Raw genomic sequence first — 17,226 nt, 5'->3', positions numbered from 1 at the left:
TTAAATTGTTAATTGCTAATGTATAGAAATATAACTTTTTGTGTTGATCTTATATCTTACAACTATGCTGAATGCATTTGTTAGCTCTAATAGTTTTTAGTGGATTTCTTAGGATATTCTATATGTAAAGTCATGTCATCTACAAATAGAAATAGTTTTACTTCTTTATTTTCAATCTTTATGTCTTTTATCTCTTTTATTTGCTTAATTGATCAGGATAGATATCCCAGCTCAATATTTAATAGAGATGATGACAGTGGACATCTTTTTCTTATTTCTAATCCAAGGGGAAAATTTCAGGCTTTCACCCTTAAGTATGATGTTAGTTATGTTTTTTTTTTTTTCATAGATGCCCTTTACCTGGTTGAGGAATTTTCCTTCTATTCCTAGGTGTTGAGTGTTTTTATCATGAAGGGTTGTTTAATATTGTCAAATGATTTTGATGCATCAAAATAATCATGTGGTTATTTTTCTTCATTCTATTAATTGTGTCACACTGGTTGATTTTAACATGTTGAATGAACCTCATATTCTGTTATAAATCCCACTTATTTTTGGTGTATAATGCACTTTTTAATTTGCTTTGCTAGTATTTTGCTGAGCATTTTTTTTTTTTTTTTTGCATTGACACTCATATAAGATACAGATCTGGAGTTTTCTCATGGTATCTTTGGTTTTAGTTTCAGCATGTTACTGGCTTAAAAGAATGACTTGAGAAGTGTTCCTTCGTCTTCAATTGTTTGGAAGAGTTTGAGCAGGATTGGTGTTCATTCTTTAAATGTTTGGCAGAATTCACCGGTGAAGTTATCTGGTCCTCTGCTTTTTGTATGTTGCTTAATTGGATTTGCTAGTGGTTCATTGTTGTTTTTTTTTTAAAGATTTTGCTTCCATATTCATAAAGAATATTGGTCTGTAGTTTTCTTTTCTTATGACTCCTGGCTTTGGTATCAAGGTTTGGTATCTATGAAGTATTAGCCTCATTGAATGAGTTGGGATATTTTGTCTCCTCTTCCATTTTCGGGAAAATTTTGTACATGATTGTGTTAGTTCCTCTTTAAACATTTGCTAGAATTCATCAGTTATCTGTGACTAGGCTTTTATTTGTGGGAAATTTTCAAATTAATTATTCAATCTCTTTATTTGTTATATGTATTCAATTTTTCCATTTCTTCTTGTTGACTTTGGTAGTTTGTGTCCTTCTAGAGATCTGCCTATCCCATCTAGTATGTCTAATTTATCTATAGACAGTTGTTTATAATATTCTTTTATAGTCATTTTCATTTCTGTAATGTAGTAATGTTCCTTGTTTTATACCAATCTTAATAATTTGAGTCTTCTCTCTCTCTCTCTTTCTGTCTTGGTCTGTCTAGCTAAAAGTTTGTCAATTTTGTTAATGTTTTTCAAAGAAACAACTTTTGATTTAAATTTTTTCTATTGTTTTTCCATTCTCGACTTGATGGGTTTCCACTCTAATCTTTATTATTTCCTTCCTTCTGCTTGATTTTGATTTAGTTTGTTCTTTGTGTAGTCTTTTATTTTAAAGTAATGTCTAAGTAATGTGAGGCTTGAACTCATGACCCAGAGATCAAGAGTCACATGCTTTGCCAACTGCGCCAGCCAGACACCCCTTTGTGTAGTGTAGTAGGTTAGGTATTGATTTGAGATTTTTTGTTTTTTTTTTTTAATTTTTTTAATTAAAAAAAAATTTCTATTTATGAGACAGAGAGAGAGACAGCGTGAGCAGGGGAGGGTCAGAGAGAGAGGGAGACACAGAATCTGAAGCAGGTTCCAGGCTCTGAGCTAGTTGTCAGCACAGACCCTGATAAAGGGCTCGAACCCACGAACCATGGGATCATGTCCTGAGCCAAAGTCGGACGCTCAATCGACTGAGCCACCCAGGTGCCCCTTGGGTTTTTAAATATAGACATTTATAGCAATAAATATTTCTCTAATCACTGCTTTAGACATACCCCATAAGTTATGAAGTGTTTTGGTTTTGTTTTCATTCATTTTGAAGTATTTTCCAATTTACTTTATTATGTCTTCACTTAACCATTGGTTATTTAAGGATGTGTTATTTAATTCCACACATTTGTGAATTTCCCAAATTTCCTGCTGCTAATTTCATTCTGATGTGGTCAGAGAACAGACTTTGTATGACTTCAGTCCTTTAAAATTTATCAAGGCTTTTTTATAGGTTAACATATGGTTTATCCTGGATAATGTTCCATGTGCTCTTTAGAACAATGTGTATTATGCTGGGTGGAGTATTCTATAGAAGTTTATGAGATGTAGTTGATTTATAGTGTAGTTCAAGTCTTCTATTTTCCTGTTGATTTTCTGCCTAGTTGTTCTATCCACTATTGAAATTAGGGTATTCAAATGTCCAAATATTATTGTTGGATTATCTATTCATCAATTCTGTCAGATTTTGCTTCGTATATTTTGGCACTCTGATGGGATATGTATGTATGTATGTATATAGATCCTTTTATTCTTATAAAATGTCTTTGTCTCTGGTAACAACTTTCATCTTACAAATCTATTTTGTTTGATATTATTATAGCCAGTCCATCTCTCTTTTTGTTACTCTTTGCATGGTTTCTTTTTTCTACCCATGACTTTCAATCTATTTGTGTCTTTGAATCTAAAGTGAATCTCTTGTGGACAGCACATAGATAATTTTCTTATACCCATTCTGCCGATCTCTTCCTTTTGGTTGTATTGTTTAATGCATTCACATTTAATGTAATTACTGATAGCGTAGGATTTGTGACTGCTCTGTTGCTCCTTGTTTTTTATGTCTTATGTCTTTTTTGCTCCTATATTTATTCATACCTCACTTCTTTTGTGTTAAATAGCATTTTCATTCCCTTGTCATTTTTAAAATCCTATTTATTTGGAGTTATTGTTTGTGTGTGGATTACAATGAACATCTTAAGTTATAACAATGTAGTTCAGATAACTGGCAACTCAATTTCAATAGTATATAAAAAGTTTGCTCTTATATAACTCCATTATCTGTCCCTCTTTGTGCTTTTATTGTAATACAAATTACATCTTTATACATTGCATGCCCATCAACACAGATTTATAATTATTGCTTTATGCAACTGCCCTTTAAATTAGAATAAAGTGTTTCAAACAACTATATATATATATACACACACACATACTGTTTCTTTTATTTACCTATATAATTACCCATACTAGTATTCTTTAGTTTTTTTATGTGGATTTGAGTTACTGTCTAGTGTCCTTTCACTGCAACTGGAAGTATTCCTTTTAGTATTTCTTATATGACGGTCTGCTAATGATGGATTCTCTCAGTGATTGTTGATCTGGTGATGTGTTACTTTCTCATTCACTTTTGAAGGGTAATTAGGGGTACCTGGGTGGCTCAGTCTGTTAAATGTCTGACTCCTGATTTCGGCTCAGGTAATGATCTCATGGTTCGTGGGTTCAAGCCCCACATTGGGCTCTGTGCTAACAGCTCAGGGTCTACTTGGGATTTTCTTTCTTCCTCTCTCTCTGCCCCTCTCCTGCTCATTCTCTCTCTCTCTCTCTCTCTCTCAAAATCAATAAAGTTAAAAATAAAAAGATATTTTCATTTTTGAAGGGTAGTTCTACCAGAATAGGATGCTTTGTTGACAGGGTTATTTTCTTCTGGCACTTAGAATATATTATCCCAATAATTATGGCCTCCTTTCTGATGAGAAATTGTCTAGTAATATAAAGAATCCCTTGTACATGATGAGTTACTTCTGCCTTGCTGCTTTCAAGATTCTCTCTGTGTTTTTGACTTTTGACAGTTTGATTCTAACGTATGTTGGAGAGATTCTTTTTGAGTTGTTTCTATTTGGAGTTCCTTGACTTCTTTGCATGTGCAAATTAATGTTTATATCAAATTTTGGTAGCCTTTGGTTATCATTTCTTCAGATGTTCTTTCTTCCCTTTTGTCACCCCTTTTTCCTTCTGGGATTCCTGTTATCATGTATATTGGTTCACTTAACCATCCTCCATTGTTCTCAGATGGTTCTGTTCATTTTTTCTTCCTTCTTTTTTCTTTGTTTTCCTCAGATTGGATCATCTCATTAAACCAATCATCATGTATGCTGATTCTTCCTTCAGATGTATTGTTGGGCCCCACTAGTGAATTTTTCATATTAGTCTGTATTTTTTACCTCCAGAATTTCTTATCTGTTCTTTTTTTTTTTTTTTTTTTGGAAATTGTTTCCTTTTTTTCATCTTTTTCTAGTTTTTATTTAAATTCTGGTTAAAAATATGGAATACTTCAAGAATTTACATATCATCGTTGCACAGGGACCATGCTAATCTTCTCTGTATTGTTCCAATCTTAATATATGTGCTACCAGAGCATGCACCCTTATTGGTTCTTTTAAAATAATTTCTATCTCTGTATTAACATTCACTATTTAGTGAGGCATAATTTTTGTATTCTCATGATTTCCTTTACTTTTAAGAAAACTGAAATTGCTGATATAATGTGATTGTATATATAATCTGATATAATGTGTTAACTACAAAGTCAAGACTTCCTCAGGCTCTGTTTCTGTTGACTACTTTTCCTATACATGGGCCATACTGTCTTGCTTCTTTGAATGTCTCATAAATTTTTCTTGAAAGTTGGAAATTTAGGGGCACCTGGATGGCTCAGTCAGTTAAACATCTGACTCCTGATTTCAGCTTAGGTCATGATCTCACGGTCAATAGATCCAGCCCCATGTCCGGCTCCATGCTGATTCTGGAGCCTGCCTGGGATTCTCTCTCTCCCTCTGCCCCTCTCCCGCTCATGCATGTGTGCCCTCTTTCACACACTCTCTCTCAAAATAAATAAACATTAAAACAATAAAATTGGAATTTTAAAATAATAATGTGAGGGCTTTGCATATCAAATGCCCCCCTTTAAAGGATTTGTTGTTATTGCTTGTTTGTGTCATGATGTTTCTGTACTAATTCTGTAAAACTTTGTATTCTTTGGCATGTGTGGCTACCGAGGTCTCTGCCCACTTAGATTAGTGTCCAGATAATTACTTTCCGGAGATTTCTTTAAATGCTTGGAGCCAGTAAATCTCCCCAGTCATTGCTGAGTGACTCTATGAGCTCACTTCAACATTCAGCAAGGCAGTTTACAACCCTCTTTTAGCCTTCTCCTCCTGCTTGTATAGAATCCTACAGGTTAGGCAGTGGTGAGAACTTTTCAGTCTTCTCAGATCTCTCATGAGCATGTGCCCAGCCGTGGGCATGCTCACATCACTACACCTATTCTTTTCCCTCTAGGTTCACAAAAACATTTCAGAGCTTTTCAGAGCCTCCTATGGACATTACATCTTTGGGATTTTCTTTTTAAGGTTTTTAGTAAGCTTATGATTTATTTCAACTGTTGTCCACAGTCTGAGGCAGTTGCAATATTAAACAACTAATAGTGATTGGTTTTACCAAATGCTCCCGGGGAAAAATTTGTTGGCACTGGCACACCTCTGTGTTAGGTTGAACACAAACAAGTTTTGGGGAGTGTTTTCATCCTGGGAACCACCAAACCGGTCAATAATGGCAGTCATTTGGGAATGAGTCCTTGAAGGAGCTCCTGCCCTTTTCTGCCTGCCCCAATGGCTGGTTGGTTTTCACAATGACTGAGGGCTATTAGTATTCCAGGCTACCACATAACTGGCCATGAGGAGATGGCAATAGAGCACGTTAAGACACCACAAAGGTCATTGTTCTTACCAAGATTCCGCTGGGTTTTGTTTGTGTGTTTGTTCTTGAGGAAACCATTCCTGCATTGCTGCAAGTCTTTGGTTAATTTCCAGAGTTCTAAAAAAGTTGATCCTGACCATTTTTGTCAGTCTGCTCCCTTGGTCCCATAGGGGAAAGAATTTTCAGAGGTCTTTATATCCCCACTGAGGTCCTCAAGTATCCATCCATTAAAGACGTTATTTCAATAATAAGACAAATAGTTCATAAATTTACTCATACAGTTTCCATTTTCAGTCACTTCATTCTTTTGTGTATATCTATATTTCCATCTTGTTTAAGTATCCATGCATACGACACTTCCTTTCTTGAAAGAGCAGTCTGCTGGTGCTGAATTCATTCAGCTGTTATATATTTGAAGAAAAAAAAATCTCTATTTCGCCACTGATTTTGAAAGCTCTTTTCACTGGGTATAGAATTCTAGGTAGACTTTTTTTTTTTTTAAAGTTCTATCAGAACTTTAAAGAGGTTGATCTAATGTCTTCTCACTTGCACAGTATTTTTTAATTTTAATGTTTGTTTATTTTTGAGGGATAGAGAGACAGAGTGTGAGCAGGGGAGGGGCAGAGAGAGAGAGAGGGAGACACAGAATCCAAAGCAGGTTCCAGTCTCTGAGCTGTTGGCACAGAGCCTGACGTGGGGCTAGAGCCCATGAACTGCTAGATCATGACCTGAGCCGAAGTCAGATGCTTAACTGACTGAGCCACCCAGGAACTCCTAACTTGGACAATTCCTAATGAGAAAGCTGCTGACATCTTTATCTTTGTTCCTCTGCCCATAATGTGATCACGATGTGTTTTGGTGTAGTTTCTTCATATTTCTTGTGTTTTGCATTTATAAAGCCTCTTTGACCTGTGCATTTACAGTTTTCATCAAATTTGGAAAATTTTTGCCCCTTCTTACTTAAAATAATTTTTCTGATCTTCCACCTCTCCTGCATGGACTTTACTCACATATACTAGCACACTTGAAATTGTCCCACAGTTCACCAATGCGCTGTTATTTTTTAAAGTTTATTTGAAAAAGAGAGAAAAAGCAAGAGAGAGAAAGTGCAAGCAGGGTAGGGGCAGAGAGAGGGAGAGAGAGAATCCCAAGCAGGATTTGCACTGTCAGTGCAGAGCCTGACGTGAAGCTCAGTCTCAAAAACCATGAGATCATGACCTGAGCCAAAATCAAGGGTTGGACACTTAATTGGCTGAACCACCCAGGCACCGCTATCCTGTCAATTTTTGTTGTTTCTCTTTTTTCTTTGTGTTATGTTGAATTGACTTGATCTCTATGACTTCAAGTTGAACAATCTTTTATCCTACAATATCTTACTTGCCATTCATGTCGTCTATTATATTTTTATCTCCAAAATTGTAGTTTGCATATATAGCAGTTCCATTTATGCCAATCATACATCTTTCCTTTCTCTAATTAACTTTTTAATATATGTTATAATAACTGTCTAATAGCCATGTCTACTAATTCAATCATCTGTGTTAGTTTTTGGATAGGTTTCCATTGTTTACTCTTCATTATGGGTCATATTTCTCTGTTATTGGTCTTGGTTTTTTTTGCATACCTGCTAATTTTTTATTTGGTGTGACACATTGTGATTTTGTCCTGTTGAATGTTGGGTATTTTGTAATTTTATTCTTTGAGGGTTTTTTTAAAAAACACTTAAATTATTTGAAAGCTGTTCATTTCAGATCCTTTTCATAAGCTTTTTAAAAAAAACATGTTATTTATTATTGAGAGACAGAGAGAGACAGAACATGATCAGGGAGGGGCAGAGAAGGGGAGGCACAGAATCTGAAGCAGGGTCCAGGCTCTGAGCTGTCAGCATAGAGCCCAATGTGGGGCTCGAACTCACAAACCACGAGATCATGACCTGAGTCAAAGCTGGACACCTAACCGACTGGGCCACCCAGGCACCCCTTGTGAGATTTCTTAGGTAAGTCAGGAGTACTGTTCAGTCTAGGATTAGCTTTCCCCGAAACTGAGGCAAGACCCTTCTGAGTATTCTATCCAATACCCCATAAACCTTGAGGTTTTCCATTCTGGCTGATACTTCTGAGCCTGTGTGAGTACCAAACACTGTTACCTCTAATCCTTTCAGGTTGTTCTTTCTATGGCCTCAGATAATTTCCTCACATGCCTGGTGTGATCCGTATCCTTCTGAATACTCAAGGACAACCATCTACACATCTCTGGAGTTCTCGGTGAAGCTCCTTCCTCTAGGGGACTGTCTGTCATGAATTCTAGCCATCTTGAACTCCTTGTGCTTAGAGGTCCATCTGTTTAATTCAAGGGGTTAGTTTGGATGTCTCAACCCTGCACCATGGCCTGAAATTGCTCTCAAGGTAGTAAGACAAGGCAATTGTAGGGCTTACCAAGTTTGTTCTCACCTCATAGGGATCACCAACTTTTATTAGTTGGTGTTCGGTGGCTTGAAAACCCTTCTTTCATATTTTGAAGGGCTTTTATTTTGTGTTTGTTCAGATGGGAAAGTAAATCTGGTCTGTCTTGACCAGAAGTGGAAGTCTTATCTCTCATTACTTACTGTGATTTGGTGCCAGCACAGGGTAATTATTCATTACAAGACTACGTCAAAATCATCCTAGAGGATTTTGTTAACTATGTGGTACATAGGGATTTAAGTGTAGAGTCATCGGGTATGTCTTTTGTAATATGACTATTTGTATTAGGGTAGGCTGGTCTTTTGTCTCAGTTGGGATTTAGCAATTGGAGTTTTGGATAAGATTTTTTTCTCATTAATTCTGGCAAGATAAAGTTTTACTTTATCGTAAAGAGGGAAAGTAGGAAACGGGTTTAAGTTTCTGAATCCACAAAGTGAAATATTATGAGCACTGTTGGTGTAGTGAGCATTTCTTGGTGGAGCTGGACAAGGAGGGAGAAGAGAAGATCGCCTCGTCAAATCCTATGGGGCAAATTCTCACTTTCCATGGAGTATCATGGGTCATAAACTCTAGACTAGGAAGAAACATTTCTAATCATTTTATCCTGTCCTTCTACGAGACTTCTTATCAGGACTTTAAAAGCCAGGAAAGGTGATTAAAATAATTTCTTCATGGGAGAGAATTGAGAGAATGGAGAAATAGTCAGAAGGGTGGTAGAGCTTGGCTACCCCATACCTAAGATCCCTTGTAGTTCTATACCCAATTCCAGAATGTCAACTATCGTTTTCTAAGGTGTTACGGAACCAGATGAGAACCCTTGATAACTCCAGTGTTCCTCAAGTGTCACTGTCATACCCCCACAAAAAGACGTAGTAGTCTTGCAAAAGAGGTTTGTTTGGTTTTTTCACTATCATCTTACATGGTTTATATCTACCAGGTAATGAATGTGATATATTTAACTATAATTCTAAGGCACCACCACCAATACTGCCTGTCTTCCTAGAATGAGCATAATCCTAATGTAAAGAATTAAAAAACAGAGTAAATATGCAAGGCCAGACAGATGGTTCCTAAACTGCTTCTAAGAAAGTGAAAAGAAACAATAACAAAAATATGAACATGGATATAGGCCTACATGTATTCAATTCCCTGAAAATGAGGCAGAAAGTGCAAAAATGTTGATAGGCTTCTTGGACGTACAGAAGGAACTATAAATTTCACATTTTTTTCTCTGTAGGTATTTAAGAATCTGCTTTCCATTTCAACATTAATTTGCTCCTCTTGTTATTGAAATGCTAATTCAGATTACTGTCAGCGAAAATACACTGTAATGGATATTCTGAGATTGAAAAGTCAAGGAGGGGATTGCTTCTAGTTCAGTTCTATGGCCCCAAATGTTTAATATTATGTTAGACCAGTAGTCTCCTCTTAGGTTCTCAGGACTTCATGCTAAATAAGTTTCCTCCATTTATATAGCACAGCACTGATGTTACTGACAAATTCCAATGTAACATGCAACAGTGGTTCCTAATTGCTTTAGCATTTATCATGCACAAGAGACAGGAGGAAAGTTGTCTCATTTTGTACAGCTCAGTTGCATCTCTTATCTCTGAAGTACACTTAAGCAGCAAACTGGGACTTAAGGTAGCTGCCTGAAAACCAGCATCCATTAAGATGCATGTCTTGGGGGAGAAATGAATTGGTTTTTCTAAAACAGAATACAGTTCAACCTCATTCTGTGCATTAATTTTGCATATTCTCTTTTGCACATTTTGTAAATTAGGGGTCCTGATCTGGCTTACCCACACAAATTCCCATACTCACATTTTCCAGGTTCTGCCTTTGGGCAGTTTTGTATTCAAAACATTAAAAAAAAAAAAAAAAAAAAAGCACTTAGGTGCGTTTCCAAGATGCCTTTTGGGTTCCATTAGCACCTAGTAATATTTTTCTAAGCAGCCACTGGAGGTACTTAACTAGTATGTACTTAGGCGTGTTTTATCTGATAAGTCTTCTGAATAGATTTTATGCTTTAAAGAAACAGTACCAGGGGCGCCTGGGTGGCTTAGTTGGTTAAGCGTCCGACTTTCGCTTAGGTCATGATCTCGCGGTTCGTGGGTTCGAGCCCCGCATCGGGCTCTGTGCTGACTGCCAGCTCGGAGCCTGGAGCCTGCTTCAGTCTNTAAATGATGGTAGCTCCCTTTCTTTAATGGAATAAAGTTTAATATATGGGGAGGCATGGAAAAGGAAATTAGTAAAAGAAACCAAACAAGTCAAAAAGAGACAGAGACAAAGAGAGAGAGAGAGAGAGAGAGATGAAGTTATGAAACCCCATTTATTTATATAAATAAAAGATCCACTGGGGCGCCTGGGTGGCTTAGTCGGTTGAGCGTCCGACTTTCGCTTAGGTCATGATCTCGCGGTTCGTGGGTTCGAGCCCCGCATCGGGCTCTGTGCTGACTGCCAGCTCGGAGCCTGGAGCCTGCTTCAGTCTGTGACTCCCTCTCTCTCTGACCCTCCCCTGCTCACGCTGTCTCTCTCTCTCTCCTAGAAATAAATAAAAATTTAAAAAAATAAAGAAACAGTACCATTTCACATTCTATAGCGAGCATGTGATTACAATGTATGAGACCTGGGAAGTGGAGCAGCCAGACTTCTGTTCAGGCACACCACAATGTAGATCTTTCTAGCTAGTGAGTTCTGCTGATGGTTGAAGAAGCCTCACTGACTCTGTCCACTGTTCCAGGAGTTCAAGTCCCATTAAGATGTGAATCAGCAAATGAGTATACAGAGATCATGTAGTCTTGGTAAACACAGATGTGCCCATGTCTTTGAGGGGCTGTATTGGGATGAATAAAATATATTTGGGCTGTGTCCTGACAAATACACATTGCCTCTCTTACAGTGTGAACTAGGGCTAGAGGTCATATATAATCTGTGACACTGAATGAATCGATTCCTTGATTATTAGAAAGTTTCTAACGATGAAGGAGGTCTCATTATACCTTCCCATTATGATATGCTTTATACACAACTCAGGTACACCAGTAGGGTCAAGTTGCACAATGAACTAGACTGTCTGCAAATATACAGTGTAGCTTGTGGATCACGCACATAATGTGAGAACTGACTCCCTACCCTGTTCCCTATCTGAATCCACTCCTCACTGGGCATTATCCCTCCCCACTGCCCATTGATCCTTAGTCAAGCATTGGTCCTAAAGTCTTACTTACTTTCACTGACCCTCTGTGTGACAAGGAAAGAATCAGGGAGGCAATTATTTTTCTAGTGTTCCTTTAAATCTTTGGTTTCTGATAAGGCTGACAATATGACTTGCTAATATATTCTTGATATTCAACCCATCCATCCTTCTATATGCCATCAATGGAGAAATGTTTTCTGTCTATTCACTGGTGGACTTTTTAAAATGTACTCATAGCTGTCTTCCCAGCGGTTAAAAATAAGTATATTTGACCCTTGAACAACACAGGTTTGAATTGTGCATATCTGCTTATACATGGATTCTTTTTCAATGTAAACACACTACAGTACTGTAAATGTATTTTCTTCTCTTTATGATTTAAAAAAATTTTTGATGTTTATTTTTTTGTTGAGAGAGAGACAGAGCGTGAGTGATGGAGGGGTAGAGAGGGACAGAGACAGAATCCGAAGAAGACTCCAGGCTCTGAGCTGTCAGCACAGAGCTCCACGCAGGGCTCAAACTCACGAACTGTGAGATCATGACCTGAGCCGAAATCGGACACCTAACTGATCCACCCAGAAGCCCCTCTTTTAAATAGTATTTTCTTTTCTCTAGCTTCCTTTATGGTAAGAATACAGTATATAGTACATATAACCTACAAAATGCATATTAGTGGACTGTTTATAGACTGTTTATGTTATCAGCAAGGCTTCTGGTCACCTGTAGGCTATTGACCATTTAAATTTCGAGAAGTCAGTTATATGTGAGTTTTAGACTGTGCAGGGGGTCAGTGCCCCTAAGCCCTGTATTGTTCAAGGGTCAACTGTAAATGAAAAGGGAGTCAATTAAAGGGCAAGAGTAAGCGGCAAAGGAAGGAGACAAAAGAAGACTGTAAATGATTACCTTAACCTCACTGAGTAGTCAATTCAATATATAATTTATACACCATGGTCGACATGAAAACTCAGGTAAGTTCTCTACGTTTGGAGAATCAAGAGTTTGTGTGCTGATGCCGTTGAAAAGCCTCACGTTTCTAAGCATAGTAACTTCTACCCAAACCCTAAATTATCCCAACATCTTTTTCTGAAAAATGCAGTCAGCACTTCCACGGAGCAGAGAAACCTATTTATAATAGAGACAGCACTATTAAGAAAAATGAGTCTCTGCACACGCAACTTCCATGAACACATTTATTGCAGTAGCTCTATGGAAAGGCAAGTCAGATATATATATAAACACTATACAAAGTTGCAAGGTTGTCTCCCAAAACGGCAAATGAGATGTTTACAAAGAAACAAGAGTATAAGGATATTTACAGAGGAAGACAAAGCCAGAGCAACTGAAAGCAGATCTGTGAAGCAGAAATAGCAAATGTTTTAGTTTTTACTGACCAAGTGAGTATGTCTGATACCAAATTAAATGCAGAGGTCACACACATACATCGCACACACACACACACACACACACACACACAAATCGTTCCATCATTGGTTTTTCTTAACAGCAGCATAAACTGGTAGCTGGAAGGTAAGTGATATGTGGGTACACATATTCTAGAAGGACCCTCCCAGCACAATACTGAATAAATTAGTTGTGTCTGTAAACTAAGAAGTAGTGTCAAAAAGATTGCATATTTGTTATGCTGTACCTGTGACTATTTGTACCTGTTACTACCCGGATGTACTGTTGTGTATGAGGTTTCCCGTTCATTTATTCAGCAAAGTGTTAACATCTGTGCTGTACCCTGTCTGCTGGCAGCTCCAGAACCTAATATCCAAATAAAGCAATAAAGTAGTCCTCCCCCCTGAAAGCATCTTTTCTTTCCACGACTCTGAACGATTGTGACTGAAAACTTACTTGAAAATAAAGTGGTGATGGAAAGCGTGAAGAAAGGCTGCCTGAAGAGCGCACTGTTACCAGAATGAACAAAAGCCACACTGCACTATTTGATTAGGTGGGGAAAAGAGAAGAGTATGAAGGAACTGAAGGAGGAGTTGGGACTTCGGTCACATCCTCACCTCAGCACCATTCACAAGGGAAAAACAGAGCCCCCCCATCCCTCCGGTTGGTAGGCAAGGAAAAAATAACACAAGTCAACTCGGTGGTTCAGCAAAGTTAGTTTAGCAACATGTACTAGAAGCCTGCTTGAAAACAGAAGTACACGCTCAATGACATCAAAACCGAGCGGCAAAAAACTTCAGGTGAATATTACACTACTTCAAAGGTGCACAACTGCGAAGCAATTTTTTTTTTTAAAACAGAGTTACGCACAACAGGTACATCTACAATCACATGTACACAGGTACACGAAGGTGTGCATACACGTGGGCACACACACACTAGCATTCGCACGGTTAGACAGACACTCACACCCATCTGTGATAGGATGAGGTTTGCCCGCGACGGCACAAGTCAGAGCTGGTGCGCCACCACGTAGCAAAGCTCTAAGCAAGCTTCAAGACCTTTGTACCTATCCTGTGTGATCACCACCTGCTGGTGTCATGTTCTCAAAGGTCCAGGTTCCTAAAATCTTAATTCAGTTTCCATCAGAGGCAAGCAAAAACAGGCGGAGGAAGCTTGCTCTGATTTCTTCTTTTAATTTGATACATCTTATGCAGGCTCGTCATCCAAAGGAAAACGAGACCTTGTAAGAGGTTCCTTTTGGCTTGAGTTTTAGTTCGAATACTGATGGATACATACATGCTAATTTCTTGAATATGGGAAACTGATCTCTTTATAGGAGCCCTGGGCATGGGAGGGAGAGTGTGTGTCCAGGAGAGAGCCAGAAAGAGAGGAATAGTGGGGGAGGGCTGTAGGGAGGGGAGGCCCAGAGAGGCAGAGAGGGGCTTTGTGAGGAGGCTCTGAGTAACTTTGCTTCTTCGAGGGGGCAGATGTAGGTTCCAAAAGATGTAGGTTTCAAAATTTTTTAAAGCACAGTTTGGAAATGCTCAACTGATTTGTGAGCAGAAAATTGTGGTGTTGGATATGAACAAATAATCTGCTCCTCAGTTCTGCCTTTAAAAATGTTGGAAATGCTCATTCAAGATAGAAGTTTAGTTGACGTTGAATGTGGACAGAATGTTGCAGTTTTGTTACTGAGCAAAAACTGACAAGTTCTGCCCTTTGGTCCTGCCTTTAAAATATTGGAAATGTCCCATCAGGATGATTAGTTCAGTTGACATGTAACTCCTTGATCAAGAAATGTTTTATGTGTGTACTATTCAGAAGAAAAAGATTCCAGATCATACCTACCTTCTCATGAATGTAACTTTTTTTTCCCTTTTCTGCTCGTTTGAAGGATTTTCAACTTCAAAACTAAATCTAAGTATTATACATCAGTAAAATTGGTGTTGGCCACATTTACACATCTGTAAATAACACGCTTTTTAAGAGAGGGAAAGGAAAGAATTACAAGAGAGGCTTGCTTTTATAGTATTTGTTTCCTTTCAAAGAGACAGATTGGGGGCAGGGAGGGAAACCAGAAGACAAAAACAAAGTACAGTGCGAATTTCTTAATTCGAAATTACTTGATCCATACGGCAGCAGTACGAATGATCTGTATTAGGATCATTAGCCTGCCAGTATCCACTTGTAGGCTTTTATGAATTCAAGCTGTTTTCTATTCAGAAGCCTCTCAATTTTCTTTCTTTTAGGTAGATCTGGAGTAGACAAAGATGAAACTCCATAAGCATCGCTTTTCTTCTATAATGTGTTTTTGTGGCAATGTAATCACTCTAGAAAAACAAGACGACAAAGCAAAAAGTTACTTTCAAAATTAAAGCATGAAGTGCTTTCACCCCCACCCTGTTCTAAAATGAACCAAAATCGAACTAGGAGTTTTTGAGAGCCGTGCTGAGGAGCCTGGCTTGGCAGAGGCATGCCCAACTGTCACCACCTGTGACAAACACTAACACAAGCCTGGCAAAAATCCAAGGGCAGTTCCTCCTTTTGCCCCCAGGCTGTCCCTCTGACATTTCTGGTGGAAGGCAACTTCGTAGGTGCAAGCACTGTTCTACTTCCTCCCAGGGGGGCTGGCAAGCGAGCCAGGCACTGGGCAGACAAAGAGAAATTTTTTTCTTCCCTTACTTGCTTGATTGTGCCCTCAACAGATGATGTGGCACAAGTCAAAGGATTTAAGCATGGGGAGCCCTGGTGGCTCAGTCGGTTAAGCGCCTGAATCCGGCTTAGGTCATGATCTCACGATTCGTGGTTTCGAGCCTGGCATCTGGCTCTGTGCTTCGTCCCCCTCTCTCTCTGCCCTGCCCCTGCTTGCGTTCTCTGTCTCTTTCAAAATAAATAAATGAGCTTAAAAAAAAAAAAAACAACACTGGGGTTTAAAAAAAAAAAAAAAAAAAAGGATTTAAGCAGAGCCTTTGTGACAGTCTCCAGACTTGGTCACTGACTTTTTTCCTAAAAGAGCAAAGTGATAGCTGTAAAGGAGATTTGGCTGAAATCCTCATCTGTCTAATAAAAAGAAGCTCTGGTATTACCGTCTCGGACTTTTGCTTATTGAGAAGGTGCGTGATCAGGAGTGGGAAAAGAGGAAGGGGTTTTGGTACACTGAAGAATACACTGGACTGGAGGAGGGATGGATGGGGATATATGGTTAGGAAATTGATGATGGGATGCTAGTGTTCCTTTAAAATCAGGTCATATCAAAGTACCACATATTCTGTTTCATTACTACCAATCTAAAGGAATCCATGGTAAGCATCCCTCAAAGGAGGCTTCAAAATATAACATCTTACATGAAACCAGCTGTCAGTCTACATTTTAACTGTTTATTCTTTGCACAGAGGTTTTAAAAATGTAACCAACTTGCAGGTAGATGAGAAACCAAAGGTCTCCACCCCTCACTTCCTCCCATTTGTGGCTATTAGTCCTAATTCATTATATAGGGCCATTCCTCCATATTAACAGTTTATTTTTTTTAAATACACCCCCAATCCGTAAAGATATTAAGTTTTCCTGTCAGCAGTGGGGTTAGGAAATTTTAGGTTCTATGGATCTACCAGGTTTACACAGGATGAAAGGTGTCTGTGAGAGTTATCTGTGCAAGTGCATATGAGCAGCTCAATTATCTGCTGCGACATGAGTATCATTGAATTTTGCACTAATCATCAGCTGGATATTTTTAATACAAATGTAAGGTTAGAGAGGCATCTCACCTAATTTAGTGTGCTGCTTTGTTCTTTTTGTTTTGTTTTGTTTTAATTCAAGTTAGTTAACATACAGTGTAGTATTGGTTTCAGGAGTAGAATTTAGTGATTCATCACTTACGTATAATACCCAGTGCTAATCCCAACAAATACCCTTCTTAATTCCCCTCACCCATGTAGCCCATCCACCCCCTTACCTCCTACAATATGCTAAGCGAAATAAGTCAGTCAGAGAAGGACATGTATCATGTGATTTCACTCATATGTGGAATTTAAGAAACAAAATAGATGAACATACAGGAAGAGAAGGAAAAATAAGATAACCGAGAGGGAGGCAAACCATGAGACTCTTAAATACAGAGAAGAAACTGAGGATTGCTGCTTTGTTTTAATATGAAAAACAAATAGGTTCATATATAGCACACTGCATATACTTTAAAAGTGATTTTGGGCCACCTGAGTGGCTCAGCTGGTTGGGCAACTGACTTCGACTCAGATCATGATCTCACAGTTTGAATGAGTTTGAGCCCCGCACTGGGCTCTGTGCTGACAGCTCAAAGCCTGGAGTCTGCTTCAGATTCTGTGTCTCCCTCTCTCTCTCTGCCCCTCTCTCGATCATACTGTCTTTCCTTCTCTCTCTCAAAAATAAACAAACATTTTTTAAAAAAGTGATTTCTTACTAACCTAC

At 38.4% G+C, this 17,226-nt stretch overlaps 1 non-coding gene across 1 annotated transcript; it reads right to left on the bottom strand.

Annotated features, from left to right (window-relative positions):
• Positions 1-4,278: 4,278 nt before the first annotated feature.
• Positions 4,279-4,385, bottom strand: LOC120232689. The gene has a single exon (XR_005528621.1). It is a non-coding gene; the product is annotated as a U6 spliceosomal RNA (small nuclear RNA).
• Between the last annotated feature and the right edge of the window lie 12,841 nt (positions 4,386-17,226).

The sequence above is a fragment of the Hyaena hyaena genome, unplaced genomic scaffold (genome assembly GCF_003009895.1).
Source record: "Hyaena hyaena isolate Hyena2069 unplaced genomic scaffold, ASM300989v1 scaffold_77, whole genome shotgun sequence".
In the NCBI taxonomy this organism is placed as follows: Eukaryota; Metazoa; Chordata; class Mammalia; order Carnivora; family Hyaenidae; genus Hyaena; species Hyaena hyaena.
The sequence above is the reverse complement of the archived record's forward strand: the minus strand, read 5'-3'. Positions and strand labels throughout refer to the sequence as shown.